This window comes from Mesocricetus auratus, unplaced genomic scaffold (genome assembly GCF_017639785.1).
Source record: "Mesocricetus auratus isolate SY011 unplaced genomic scaffold, BCM_Maur_2.0 Super-Scaffold_100009, whole genome shotgun sequence".
NCBI lineage: Eukaryota > Metazoa > Chordata > Mammalia > Rodentia > Cricetidae > Mesocricetus > Mesocricetus auratus.
Window position 1 is genome coordinate 2,339,381 of NW_024429193.1, and position 13,444 is coordinate 2,352,824.

Below are 13,444 nucleotides of genomic sequence, written 5' to 3' on the forward strand. Positions count from 1 at the left end.
TCCAATAAGTCAGTAAAGAAACACTAGATCTGTCATACAACTTGAGCAGCAGTGACCAATCGATGATCAAAACAAAGAGAAACCCTGAAGGACAGGAGAAGGAAAGAGACGCTGAACAAAGATGGTTGGAACTGTAGCCGGTGGTCCAGGCAGACATTCAGGGGAACAGTAGACACTGAAAGCCAGAGGCAGGAACGACGAGAAGAGAATATCCAGTTCCCACCGTTCTTAATCAGGAAATCAGAGAAGGGCAACGCACGAGGGCAGAACAAAACAAACAGCCTCCCACACACAGCAAAAAATAAACCCACAGTACTGCTAAGATAAAATGGGAATTTGGCTGCCACCCAAGATCCACTCCTGGAGGGGAGGCTGGGTGCAGATTTAGGAGCAGCCGGGAACACTGAAGCAATGAGCTTAGAGACAGAAGCTGGGGGTAGAGAGACAGGTAGGCAAGATGAGTGAGGGCCTAACATAGTTAATGAGCAGGAAAAGGGAATAAAGTGGGCGAGAGGTGGAATGAGAGGGAAGGGAATTGGGGATGTCCTATTTGCTCCTGGGTTTTTCAGCCATGCAGTTGGATGCTCATGCCGGATCATGGCGGAACACTAAGTCCTTCATGACACAGCTTTGGTTTGGAATCTGACATGGCCTTGGGATACCAGAAGTCCATATTAAACGAAGAGATGTGCAGAAAGGTCTAGAGTCCAGAGGAAAAGGCTATTCTGGTGTTAAGAATGTTTGAGTCACTAGTATTAATTGAAGTCGTGGGTCAGATCGAAGGAATGACACAGCTTTTAAAATTTAAAAACAAAAGCATCTTCTATTTACTGGACACATTTAGTCTGTCTCAGAGTATCTGATTCATTCTTGAAGAATGATAAAGGTTTTAGGCTTTTACACTATAAGGCGTATGATTCTATAAAATCATATGATAAAAATAAATTTTTAAGCAAATGAGTAAACACTCAAGATGAAACAATGTAAAGATGTTATTTTCAAGTGAACTTAATATCGTTCATATAGCCCTATTGATTCTGTTACGCAAATACTGGTGAATTTTTCATATCATGTAAGCCTTTGTTGAATACCAGTGCTTAGAATGGGGGTACTATGGTAGATACTGGCTTTGACAAAGGTGACATTAAATATGGAAGGTGATGTGGAAGTCCTGTGTATATGTCAATAAAGCACTGTTGGCCAATAGGGAAGCAAGTTGGGTGGGACTAGGAGTCGAGGAGGACTCTGGATAGGAGAAACACAGGGAGTCAAGATGTAACCGCCATAGGGGTAAGAAGCCCAGAAACTTCTCCGGTAAGAGAAATACTTAGATGAACAATTATGGGATAAATACTTAAGTCAGAGCTAGCCAGTAAGAAACAAGCAAGGCCAACAGCTTCATAATTAATACAGCGTCTTGTGTGTTATTTGGGGACTACAACACGGCAAAGCCCAGGCGACTGGTGGGGATAAACCAAAGCTGCTGGCAAGGAAAAGGCTTCTCTCTACAGGAAGGGGTTTTAAAAGGAGGTATGTAGACAAATCATTCTTCTAATTAGTGTCAAAGGAATTCAGCACCCATATATTGTGCCATAAGCCCTTCCTATTACCATATTAAGCCTCTTTTATTCATTTTTTATTTTTTAATCATCAAAATTGTAAAATTGTTCTTGAGTGGACGGGCAAATAGAATTCCATATGAAAAAAAACAAACAAAAAAACCAAAACTCTTGAAAGTTTAGAATCTCTACCAAGGCAAAGATTAATCATAGCTTGAGAGGCTGATCAACTGACAGGAAGCAGCACCAGTCATTGACATCAAAAGCAAGTGCTTCAGTTATGAGAGGCAAGCCTTACACTCTGTAGATCTGAATGGCTATTTTCTAAGGTATCTTAAAAAATTGTATCTATCAGACACTTAGGGCCCATTCTGATTCAGTTTTATGAAAAGCACACACCATCTTGAGTAATCATACTGCCGGCCATTTTTTTTAAACTTGCAGAATGGTTATTTTCACAGCTGATTGCAACTAAGTGGAAAAATCAATAAAAGCTATAAAACACCAGGTGTTGGTGGCGCACCTCTTTAATCCCAGCACTTGGGAGGCAGAGGTAGGTGGATCTCTGTGAGTTCGAGACCAGCCTTGTCTATAGAGCGAGATCCAGGGCAGCCTCCAAAACATACAGAGAAACCCTGTCTCGCAAAACAAAAACAAAAACAAAAGCTATAAAACATGTACCTGAAAGGAACATACTCGGCGGCAAGCCACACAGTGCTCTCTTACGAACCCTTAGGTCACTGGCTTTCTAAGGACATCCTGGTAACTTGAGGTTCTGGGAGACCCGGATGAAGCCAGCGTGGAGACCCGGATGAAGCCAGCGTGTAGACCCACATGAGGATGTGTGTGGGGAAAATATGACGAGCAGGGAGAAAACTATGGCGTGAAGTGCGTGCGTTGCACAGAGGGCGCAGGAGCGATGTGCCTGCTCTCATTTTTTTATGACGATGGTCAGCTATGGAAGGGTTAACTTACCATCACTGACGGGGGTCATGTGGCTCTCTCGCCGTAGTGCGTAAATCCCATGTGTTCTATTGGTGCAGGGTATCTCACCTGCCCCGCTTCTCGAGCTTACGCAACCGATCCATGTGTGCACTGTTGGGAGTTCGTGCTTACTTGAAATGCGTATTCAAAGAGGGGTATACATGTCTAGAGCTTTAAGCCATTTGTGGATAAACGAGCTAGGTCTCCTCCTCCTTTCGAAGACCCAAGGTTTTTTCCCCGTTTTGTTCAATTACATCCATCATGGAAAGCTGCAGTTCCCTATTTTAAGCCAGCAGACATTTTGCTTGTTGTATTAAACTTACTTTACCCTTGACATACAAAAATGTCTCTATAATTTCAATGATAAGAATAAACCCAAAATATGCAAAAAGCAGTTTAATGTAAAATTAAAGGGTGCTTAATTTAACCAATGTAGGCAATAGAGTCATGATTATCTTCATGCAGTGTGGTATTATGCAATGGTATTTCTATATACTCCAAAGTAGTGGTCATAGAATAAAAGTCTAAAAGGTTTCCTTATTGAGATCATATTGAATTTTCATGACACTTTGTGTGTTAAGTAACTACAGTCTTACTGTGATGACCATAGGAAAGCTATCTCTCCTGTGTCACAGTTGTTGGTCAGAATTTAGCATCTATATCTTCTCTAAAAACAGAATTTACCATGTATTTCTTTCTCTAAAATCAGGAGAAAGGAAGAAAATGAAGAAGGAGAAGAGGAATCAGAAATTCCCTAGTTATGTGCTTGGGAGAGGTTACCACACATACATTTCCACACAAGAACAACACATTGTCTTAGTACTCACTGATGGCCCAGCTGAGTAACAGGATTGGTGATTCAATTGTGTGTCAGATCCTGCACTAAGTTCCTACCATGGACCCTCTTACTCAGGAGCCCTTGTGTCCTATGCTGTTTGTTTCCAGTTTTAGGTGAGACATTACTCAGGTTAAGTCATCCAAGTTTCCTTGGCTGGAAAGATGAATACACACCCAGTCTTATTTCCTCAATGGTCTTGACTAAGGTCATGCCTTTGACAGGCCAATGCCTGCAGAGCCAATGCCACCTTGAGAAACATTCTTTTCATCTCAGTGAAGAGGCCACTGTTGCTTGGAAGCCCAGCTAAGACCAACCCCCCCACAAAGCTGCACCCCTGTTTCTACTGTAGTTCATTTGAGACTTTCTGATACTCTGTTGTCTGTTTCAGTTACTTCTTTGTTGCAGTGATAAAACAACATGGCCAAAGGCAACTTAAGTAAGAATGAATTTTGGCCTATGGCTCCAGGGAGAAAGAGCTCACAATGGCTGGGAAGGCACCACATGGCAGCAAGAGCAGGAAGCTGGCTGACCACATCTTTATCCATGCACCGGAAGCAGAAAGAGAGAGAACAGGTAATGGCTTGAGACTGTAAACTCCCATTGATGTACTTCCTCCAGTTTATGACATAGATCTATGTCTTTTCATTTGCCAACTCATTTAGCCTTCACAATCCACTGAGTGCTGTCATGATTTCCATTTTTGCTGAGGCAGGGGGATGCTCCATGTCCAAGCTGTACTCTTAGGCACTGCTATACTATGGATGATAAAGCTTTGGGTTTAATGACTTCACATTCCCTGAGGATAATGTTTCTAGGCATGTCTGTAGGGATAGCATTTGTATTTTCTGGAGCCTTCCTTCCAAGGAACCCTCTTCTTCTATATTTAATCTTTCAGTAATCTGGCCATAGTGCTTCAATGTGGAGAGAAGATTCCTACCTACTCCTACCTCTTTGTAGAGTGTTGTTTTTTCCTTGCCAGTCACCTGGGCCCTGCTGTGCTATCTGAACTCCCAAATAACACACAGGACACTATATTAATTATGAAGCTGTCGGCCGTTTTCTTGGTTTCTTACTGGCTAGTTCCGACTTAAGTATTTAACCCATAATTGTTAATCTAAGTATTTCTCTTACCGGAGGAAGGGTCAGGACCTCTTACTCCTCTGGCTGTCTACATGGTGTCTCCCTGTGTCTCTCTTTCCCAGAATCCTCCTCGACTCCTAGTCCCACCTATCTTGCTTCCCTATTGGCCAACAGTGCTTTACTCAACAACCGATAAGAGACAGATTTGCAGAATGGCATCTCCGGTCACTTCTTAATAGATATTCTTGTGTCCATCTCATGTATCCAGAAAGAAGAACAAAATGAATTATCGCAGTGGAAACTAGGCCTGTGCTCAAACGCAGAACCCCGGTGAGAGCCTAAGCTGCTTCACGCAGCCTGTGTTCCTCTGTACATGTTCAGCTCCTACACACATGTGCTGACGTCAGGGTAGACCCTGAATAAACACAGGCGTCAGCCATCTCTGTGCAGATGAACAGATGTGCAGGGGAAAATAAAAAGGTCAGAGCACACGTCCCCTGTGCCCAATCACAGGCTTTTTCACTAGGTGAGTTCATGCTTTATGTCTCTCAGCAGCTGTGATTACCGAGCAAGTCTCAATTCTTCGGCGTGCAGCTACAAAGAGCTGGCTCAACAAAGTCCCTTTTCATCACAAATGTTTGTTGCTGTTTTTTTTTTTTTTTTGTTGCTGCTCTCGCTGAAGACATTCTGTCAATATTTTCTCAGTGTCTCTGTGTCAGATGGCTTGCAAAAGGCAGTGCATGATGGCCTGGTGACACACTGGCAGGAAACACACATACGAACATAGAACACACACACACACACACACACACACACACACACACGCAAGCATGCATGCACACACACATACACACACTCACTAGTCACACACACACACATCACATGTGTCTGTGTATACAGATATGTGCATCTGTGGAGTGAGTTGGAAAATGGGGCAGTTCTTGGACACTAGGCTTAATATATGTTATATATTATGTATATTATATATATTCAACCAATATAGTGCTCTGTTGAATAGGGTGTTAGAGTCACTGACCATTACTTGTGTTTGGGCTCCAGGCATCTATGATCTTCCAAATAACGTGGTGTGGGCCCAGCAGGCAGGCTTATGTCATCCATGAGCCTTGGTAACAGAGCCAGCATGACTGAGATGCATGCATTATGCAAGGTGCCTTTATGAGGTGCATAGGAGTGAAGAGGAGATAGACATGAAGCCAACCAGATGTCCAAGGATGAAAATTAGGTCCCTCGTCATAGCATGCATTTCCTTTCAGCCAAGAAATCCACTGCTCCTCCATCTACATGCAAATGTCACGCATCAAGGCTGAGCAGCCGCGTTTCTTGTTCCAAGGGCTGATCCTAGGCATATGCGTTACTGGCTTCTGTTCACATTTGTATTTTCATTACCAACTGTGGACTGAGGATAGTTCCTTTGCATACGGATGAATAAGGTTTGTTCTGTAAATGATGGCTGTCCAGCTACGAGTTTCTATATGGGTCACACTGCAAATTATGGGATAAATGCATTCCACTGGGGGTTTGCTCATGTTTGATGTGTGGCCCTCACTGTCATCATGGTGAAAGGAGACCTTGGCCATGGAGAATGCTTTGCAGTTTGCAGGATTTTTGGCTCTGCAGAGACTTGTGGTACAGACCCCCAACTTCCTGGAGCATGGGGCTCCCTTGAAGTTAAAACAACGCCTTTGGCTTTCAAAAAAAATTCTTGGTGACAGAGAAGATTTTTCAGGGTGTCAAAGTGAATTATTCTCCTTCACACCCTTCTCTTGTCTTCCAGCCATCTGAAGCCAGGGAAGCAACATGAACAGAATATTCTGGCAACGGTGAAGGGTAGGAAGTTTCTCTCTTAGAGAGAGCCGTGGAACATGATGAGCAGTTGGCAGTGCCAGGTTTCGAATTGGATGATCTCATTGTTTTGTCTTTCCCAGGACGACCAGTAGCAAGAATTCCTCAGTAACAAATAAGCCTGGGACTAGAGGAACTATCTCAGGAGATGCAGGTAGGAGAACATAACTGTCCAACTCCAGGATGAAGAATAAAAACTGTCATTTCTTACATTTGAGAAGCACTAACTGAATCCTGTGGGTTATTAAAAATCACGAGGTTGGGTGGTGTGTTTGAGAGCTGTGTGGTGAGTCAGAAGGGAAAATGAGATGTAGGGAAAAATCGTAATTCTATGTATTCATGTGTTAAATACTTAAAATATAAGGAACACTTTTCTAAAAATCAAAAGATTGAATTTCTGACTAGACAGTGTCTAACCGTTGTGGCATGGAGTATTCAAATATGTACTCTATTTTTTTTTTGAGGCCAGTGGATGAAAACACACATTTTTTTATTTTTTGTATTCATATTTCCTGGGGGAGGGTTATGTGCGTCACATGATCTCAGTCCAGGCTTTTGTGGTAGATGACAGATGATGACTCTGGATAATTAACCTTTGGATAATTAACCAAAGTATCCACAAAAACGATGTTCACCCAGAGTCTTCCTAGAAAGTCACTGCTTCTGCAGGTTTTGAATGTGCAGAAACCTTGAAACAAAAGTCTGTAAAATCGCCTGCTGAGGTGCGGCTTCTCAGAACCCTGATCATCACCACCCATGGGGGACTTCCTTCTGTATATTTGTTTCTCTTATTGGTTGATGAATAAAACACTGATCGGTCAGTATCCAGGCAGGAAGTATGGAGGGGGGGTTCAAGAGGAAGGAGAGAGGACAGAGGGAAACTCGAGAGAGACACCATGTAGAGCCCAAGCCATCGGCCAACAGTTTGATAATTTGTACAGTCTGTATGTTTATTTGGAGCAGAGCGGCTGTGGGACCAGGCAGGACAGAAGCCTCCATCTTCACACCACCATGTCATAAACGGGAAGGAGCACACAGACTGTTTGGGTTCACAGACAGCAGCTGCCTGGCTCGAGAGTGTACATGTTAGCGAGCCAGCTTTACTGACAGTCTATTTGATTAAAAAAAAACCACTGTTCTCTGATGGCATGTTACAGTTGACATAGATATACACATGTCTCAAGAAAAATCAGACATTTGCTGAGCAACACAAAAGTCCACAAAGCCACAGATCTGTGAACTATGCTAAGAAAGGTGATGCTCCCAATCAGCAGGATGCTGAGAAACGCGCGTGCACACACACACACTTACACATATGCACACATATGGACCTACACACATAGATATGCACATGTATGCATACACATATGTGGACACACATACATATGCATGTACACGTGCATACATATGCACACACATACACACATACATATATACAGACATGCATGCACACAGGCACACATGTGTCCACACGCATGTACCCATATATATACATGAACACACACTCACATGCATGTGCACATACATGCATTGGCAGGTGCATATTCACACATCCATGTGTGCACACATATGCGCCCATACACACACACAAACTCCTGCACAGACATGCACATACCTTACCCCTTCCCCCACACACAAGCACCAGTACATGTGAGATTGCCGTGCGTGGTGGTGCTGGCAGCTTTCTGTGTGTGCTCTAAGTCGGCCCTTCTGTCACAGGGGTTTTATTTGTAACCGAGCGAGGCCAAGGGGAGCATGAACCCTCAGGGAAAGAAAGCTCACCACACCCCTTAAATCTGGAGACTGTGTCACATGTGAATCTAGGAGGCCCGGGGGGGGGGAAGTGCCACTCTCGGTTTAAATTCTGGGGTGGCAGAGCAAGGGCCTGGGTGCGTGGTGGTCTTCTGGTTGACATCAGGAAGCAGTGGCTCCTTTGGAAAGCAGGCAGGTAGCACACACTTGACAAGGCCCCTCACTGTGGAGGAGCCTCTGCAGCAGCAGCAGCAGCAGCAGCAGCAGCAGCAGCAGCAGCAGCAGCAGCAGCAGCAGCAGCACAGAGCCTCTGTCTGAGCCGAGCCCCCGGGATAAGAATAGTTCAGATGTTCTTGGGTTCCTTGAAAAGTGACAGGATGACATGCCACAGGAACAAGCTGGCAGACTTGCTCATTTCGGCTTCTCCGCAAGGTTCACTAATTTGCACTCCCTGAGCTCGTCCTTAGAGTGATCCATATGCTCTGGGCTGGAGGAAACGCGGGTTCGTGAATTGCGGTGCGTGGTCCAGGCTCCCATTTGTCATCATCATATAATTGGCAGCGTTTCTGGCCTCTATTCAAATGAGAGGCAACAGCAGAATAACCAACCTGCCTACACGTCTGCGAGCAGCTCCAGGAAGACTGGCTGGGGCAAAGCCAGCCCTTCTTAGCAGGCATTGCTGCTAATGACTGCAGCATGGCCCAGAGAACAAGAGCTTGCACTGGCAGCAAGCTGCTTCAACTGTGGGCTAAAGAGGATTGAGAAAGCTCAGCATGCATTTATTTATTTTTTTTTAGTGGAGAATAAGATGGTGGGACTCTCCTCAGATCCCCGGATATCTGCCTCCTTTTTCATTTGACCTGAACTGAAATGTCCTCATCTCTTGCTATATGACATGAGGTTGTGAACACATGTGCGGGACACAGTTGGCAAATATATACCGATGCCGTCAACTCAGGCAAGAAAGTCTTATGTCTTTGACCACATGGCTTTTTACTGAGGTGACACTGGCCAAACGGTGGGTTCAGAGAATAGCCTAGGCTAGAAAAATAAAATGGAACGTTCAGAAACTGGTGGTAGAGTTTGAGAATATAGTTAAAATTCGGGCTGCAAAAGCATGATTAGGTAAATATTTCCCCCACTCTTAAGATCCGCCCTGCTGTTCTCTGAGAGACATACATCACACCAGCCCATTATGCTGCTGCAATGTGTTCCTGAGACCTCTTCTACGAAGCAGGGTTGGCACAGGAGTGAACCAGAAGACAGAGGGAAGACATTCTTATTTATAAAATAGCCACTCCTGCTAACGTGTACTAAATACCAATGTCTATGCATGTGGGCGGAGGCCGTGGCTGGTAAACTCTGGGCTTCTTGAAATTGAGGCTCAGAAATATTGTAATTTCCCTAAATTCGGAATGACCTCATAAGCAAACCAGAGTCATTTGAGGGCCAGCAGGAAGCCTCTAGGGCTGACCCTCAATGTGTCTGGGAGTATAAAGCTGGTAGAAATAATTCCTAACTTTCCTCGTGGATCTTTTGTGAAAAAAAAAAGGCATCAAATTTAAATGAATAAACAACTGGTGGCAGTTTCTATTACAATATGGAAACGTGATTGCAAGTTTCCTGATGAAAACTATTAAGTAGCCACAGGGAACATCAGCAAACAGTGGGGTGCTCTTTTCTTCTGTTACTGGGTCTTCCTTCCATTTGCAAGGCACTGATGAGTTCCCAGGACCCAAGCCAGGCTGAAGAGTACCCCACATGCTCCCAACCCTGCACTGTACCACTTATGAGTGACAGCTGCTGCTGTGCTCTAGTCCTGATTTATTCCTGTCCAGCTCACATAGGTCACCATTGGATCTTGGCGGTGGGGTATCCCTGGATTAGGCATACCCTCTGGAGACAGAGAGGCCACCAACTGCTACACCTTCTTGTCCCTGCTCAGACATTGCCTTATCAAGGATTCTATACAAACTCTACTCAGCACCTTGTCATGCTTGATTCTTCAGTATGTATTCTTTCACAATGCTAGTTGCTTCCTGATACATAAATTGCATTCTCCTTGACTTTCAGTGGCAATGCTCAGTGTTCTTTCTCCCCACTCCTCCTCTCCCTTCCCCTTCTTCTGATAAAGCAAATGCTCCAAGGATTTAGGCTGAGACTTACTTCTTACTTATACCCTAATCTTCCATCAGGTGTTGGAAAGAGCTTGTTGATTGAAGATAATGGGTGTGTGTGGGGGGGGGGTGTCTTTAAAAAGGTACTTAAAACCCAGGCCTCAGGGCTTAAGCTGTTTGCATGATAATAACAGGAATGAAAGTGTTTCACCTCAAGCTGTGGTTGCTGTCTTTAGTGCAGTCATGAGAGTTTCCTGCATGACCACCATCAGAGAAGTCTTTCCTTACCAAGGAGGCCTTTCTGCTGAGTTCCATTGACCAGCAGCTATGTAGATATCATAAATGATGAATTCAGACCAATTCCCTATGATTTCACATTTGTCCACTTGTTTTTCTGCTGACATTTGAATCTAGACTCTGCTGGGTTTGCTACCTTGACAATCAGTCCAGGGTGTTCTCTCAGGCCCCAGCCCTCATCCTGAATTGGGAATCAGGATGTGGTAATTTGGGTTTATGTGGTACCCTAAAGTTTTTCATTCTCTTTTCCATCTTGAGAAGAAGGCTTCTGTTATATTCCAATTTGGCATTTCTTTTTACACATTTTTTTTTAAAACAAAGTCCTCCATTTTGAGCATAGCTTGTTGTCCTAAGTACCCAGGACAACAGTAATTCCTCAGAAAACTGTGTCTTTGATTCAAAGAGTAAGTGGGGCTTAGTGAATCGCAGTTGCCACCACTAACTTCTCTTTTCACAGTACAGTCTTCAAAACACAATATGGTTCTGAACACCCAGAGTTTTTCTTATTTTGAAAGCCTGAAAAATATTCATCTCTCAGGGATTATTATTTTGTAAATGCGGCAACCAAATGATGGGAATAGGTCTTTACCTTAGGACTTTCTATCTGTGTCTGTATGCATTTTTAGTGTACAAAAGACCCATCTTGAAACCCTTGGACAGACGGAGGGTTTTTCAGGGGAAACGGCAGTGTGATGCCTTTGGCTGTTGGAAGAATATACTAGAAATAAAAAGGCTCACATATATCTCCATGAGATCCTTAGTCCTCTGACAGATTCCACAGAGCAGGGGAAATAGATATTTGGTTTCAATCAGTGTCAATCAGCTGACACTGTGCTGTGGAGAAGTTCAGTAATGACCCTGAATGCCCATGCTCAGTTGCTGCCTGGCTGCCTTCTGCCAAACAGGTCCTGAACCTTGGGTGTGTGATTCTGGATTGCAATATTAATGGGAAAGAAGAATTACTTCCCATCATTTTATGACATTCTTTTGTTGCAGCCTCACCTTATATGAGCAATAGTTTGCTCACGGATGGGAAAGTTTCCCATGGGAACATTTTTATCTTTCTGGACTATTACTGCATTCTTTGTTATTCTAAAATACATGCATGTGTGCTATGATAAGCATACATGTAAATGACTATGGATAGTATGTGATGACATGTAATCTTTAGCTGATTTTATCTTTCTCCTGTGCTATTTTCTCAGGGCTAAGACCAGGCATAGCATCTCCTCCAAGAAAGGAAATGTCCTAGTAACCCACAAAGACACTAAACTCATTACTCTGGAGGATCTACCAGAAGTATTCAGAATTAACTGATATCCCCAGGTAAGACAGATCTTAGGCCAGACATCACATCACTGGTCTGTTCCGTCTCTTACATTATGATGCAACAAGATAAACTAAGAGAGAAGAAATGGTAACGGAGGAGGGTTTTGAAGAGTCAGTCCTCTCCTCATGCTGGGGAACACCCTAATCACACAACTAACCTGTTTATCATTGACCAGAGGGCGGGAGGGGGGCAGTGGAGGGGGGCAAATCCAGAGAAAAAGTTCACCCGGTTATAGCTATCACAGAGTTTCTAACAGACTTTCTAACAGGGATCAAGCGCTTAGGATGACAAAGGAAAGCAATTTCTAGACAATGGGCATGATTTTTTTTTAACTGACAGCATGGTCACTGTCACATTAAATTTTAATAATAATAATTATGCACACCAACTGTGCCTGACTTTATTAATACAAAAGTTAGATATGGCCATGATGCTCAATATTGAGCAAAGATAGGTATCACTTTCAGAATATGCTGGTTTTAGCCATGTCATCCTAGCATCACTGGAAAAAGATAACTCAAGGGAGTAGCTTATCTGACAAAGGCAAAGGTAACAGAACTGCCCATCCAACCTTTGTGTTCGGGCTGAATTTTGGCTGAATCACTCTCTTCCTGAGCTCTACCCAGTCTCTGATCTGCGCTAAAAGAAACAGCGTTTAGAATGCTTATTCCACCTTCGGAACCTCGTCACGGAGCTTTCGAATGCTCCTGCAAAGTCACGTTCTTTTCCCAACTGTAGCCCAGTAGACTATGTTGTGGAGTACTAGCTTAAGATGCAAGGATGTGTGGCGTTGTTTTATGTTGCGTTTGTTTAATTTTGCAGAGCTGTGTTACTGTGCCTGCCTAAAAGCACCTGGTTGGTCTAATAAAGAGCCTAATGGCCGACAGGCAGGCAGGGTGCCAGGTATAGAGAATAAGCAGAAAAGAGAAGAGGGAGGAATGAGAAAAGGAGGTGAGGAGGACTCCAGGGGCCAGCACCCAGCCCCACCACCAGCCATGGAGTAAGAAGGAAAGACAGGTATATAGAAGAGAAAGAGAAGCAAAAGTCCGGAGGCAAAAGGCAGACGGGATAATTTAAGAAAAGCTGGCAAGAAACAAGCCAAGCTAAGACGGGGCATTCATAAGTAAGAATTAGCCTCTGTGTATTTATTTGGGAGCTGGGTAGAGGACTCCCAAAGAGAAAAAAAAAACCAAAAAGTTTAGGTTTTGGGGCGTGTTTCAGAAGTTTGATGCTGTGAGGGCATGATGTCGTGAACTCACAGTATCTGCAGTGGGGAGAGACACATGCCCCACATCTGTATCCTCTGGATGTAGTGGACACTCACACCACGCATGGTGCAGGAAACTGTCCTTGTCTGTACCCAGTCTTCTGCAATGTGTTCCCCATTCGTCATTACAATCAATGCGGCTGTTTCCAGAAAGGAATGGAACCAAGGGACAGGACGGGCATGTCAGATAGAAGCTAAACTCATTAGCGATTATGTCTTGTCCACAAACGAACGATCTGCACTGGATGGTGTGGGCACGCAGCATGCAGCATGCAGCACGCAACACCCTGTGGTGCTCGTATCCACCTCCGGGGAAATGAGTCTGTTGGACTGGCTACCCAGCTCAGAGAGGACAGG

The 13,444-nt window shown here is 44.0% G+C and overlaps 1 protein-coding gene across 3 annotated transcripts in view; it reads right to left on the reverse strand.

Moving 5' to 3' along the window:
• The window catches only part of Negr1 (neuronal growth regulator 1), a 727,936-nt gene that overhangs the window by 175,312 nt on the left and 539,180 nt on the right, over positions 1 to 13,444 (reverse strand). The gene's annotated exons all lie outside the window — the stretch shown is intronic.